This window comes from Palaemon carinicauda, chromosome 19 (genome assembly GCF_036898095.1).
Source record: "Palaemon carinicauda isolate YSFRI2023 chromosome 19, ASM3689809v2, whole genome shotgun sequence".
NCBI lineage: Eukaryota > Metazoa > Arthropoda > Malacostraca > Decapoda > Palaemonidae > Palaemon > Palaemon carinicauda.
In genome coordinates this window covers 25558576-25560732 of record NC_090743.1, presented here as the reverse complement: position 1 = coordinate 25560732, position 2157 = coordinate 25558576, and positions in this window count along the sequence as shown.

The window sequence follows — 2157 nt, the reverse complement described above, 5'->3', positions numbered from 1 at the left end:
ATACTCATATTAATCTCTGGATAGTTGTTTGATGGCTTTACGAAAAGCCTTTGAATTCATACCAGAATAACTAGTAAAACTGTAACGATAGAAGTTTTGGACATTTAATATCATTTACGTGATTTTTGTTAAACTCAAACCGGTTCCTAGTGCATGAGAGTGTGAGGTCTCACCCTAACAAACATAAACGAGAGAGAGAGAGAGAGAGAGAGAGAGAGAGAGAGAGAGAGAGAGAGAGAGAGAGAGAGAGAGGAGAGAGAGAGAGAGACGTATACCTCATGAACTTGCTAAATCAGATTTTATAGAATATAGTGCTCTCTTTCTCTCTCTCTCTCTCTCTCTCTCTCTCTCTCTCTCTCTCTCTCTCTCTCTCTCTCTCTCTCTCTCGAATAAAAGATCTGTTACGTAAAATGCGAAATTTTCATTATATGGAGCTCAGCTCCACATACAGGGGAAAAATCCTTTAGAAATACCATTGAGAATGAAACCACTCGCGCAGAGTAAGTCGGTTGTTCTCTGCACTTCCGTAAACTCCTTTGCCATTGCAACACAAGAGTATCAAATATTAATCATCCGGTCGATGAATCCAATGTATGAAAGATATGGTGCCATTCCGTAATCATTCTCATGCTGGAGAAAGGACTGGAATTGAAGATAACCGAAACGCAAGGTGTGGGTCTAGCTCAGGTGATGATGCGTCTTACATACTGAAGATCAAAGTATGGTTGGCCTAAGTTCACAAAATAGATTTTTGTAATTTTGTTAATAAATATTTTTATATTTTATTTTCGAAGACATTACCGAAAAGATAATGTCAAAGCTAGTTCTAATAATTATCAATGTTTAAAATTTTAATGTCTACCAGAAAATCAATAATCACGGACGACATATTTTACATTCGTCAAATAACTTTTTTTCTTACAGTGATTATATTGTTCGTTTTATTACAAGACTTAATGCAAGAGATGTTTCATGGGTATGCTTTAACTCTATAGATAAAATTGGCAAATTAGAATAATTTAATACTAGCACTTTTGATCTTTAGCTTTATTTCAAATATAAATAATCACCGGTTATCTTGTATTTTTTTTAATACGATGTAATCAATATTTTGTCCTAGTATTATTATTATTATTATTATTATTATTATTATTATTATTATTATTATTAGTTGCTAAGCTACAACCCTAGTTGGAAAAGCAGGATGCTATAAGCCCAGGGGCTCCATCAGGGAAAATAGCCCAGTGAAAAAAGGCAACGAGGGAAAATGAAATATTCTAAGAACAGTAACAGCATTAAAATAAATATTTCCTATATAAACTTTGAAAAACATTAAACAAAACCAGAGGAAGAGAAATAAGATAGAATAGTGTGCAAGAGATCTCTATCTTAAGACTGCGGAAGATGTGGAAGACCATGGTACAGAGGCTATGGCACTACCCAAGAAAAGCCAGAATGAATCTGTTTATCATTTATTTTCAATTATTTTTATTTCAATTTCACAGGGATATCCGTAACTATAGATAAGTCAGTTTATATAAAACTTGAACGGTTTAGCCTATATAAAACTTGTGGTTTGAACGGAGTGCTTCATAAGATAGTGGTATTTTGTGTTGTGTACTGAACCATCATTATGTGAAGTATAATTTCGTGAACTATAGTGATTTAATGCAAACAAAATGGCATACTATTCAAAAGTAGCTTTTATACTTTTTTGTTAAGTGGAGTAATGGTGACGTGTTACAACGTCGTTATTTTAGTGTTTGATAGACAAAAAGAGAATGAATTCGAGTGATAAAGAAAAGTAAATACATAACAGCGTGGTTAAGTTTTTTTTCGATAGATAATGGGTTGAACAGAAGCTGTGTTCACATTTGCATGCACTCGTCGTCCAGTGTGCTTGCAAGATTGCAATTTAAGTTATTTAATTTATTTGTGAAGCAAGAGACTATCGAAATGTGATTTTTTTTTTTAATAATTCTTTTAGTACTACCCAGATTTTCCATAACAAAATCTATGAAATCTGAATTGTGAATGAAACAATTTATATAAATCATCGGTTAAATGTCTTTAGATGTTCTTAAGATGGTTATCAGATTCCCCTAAAATAACGTTGAAAAATAACTTTTACGACAAATTATGAAGATCTGATCGTCA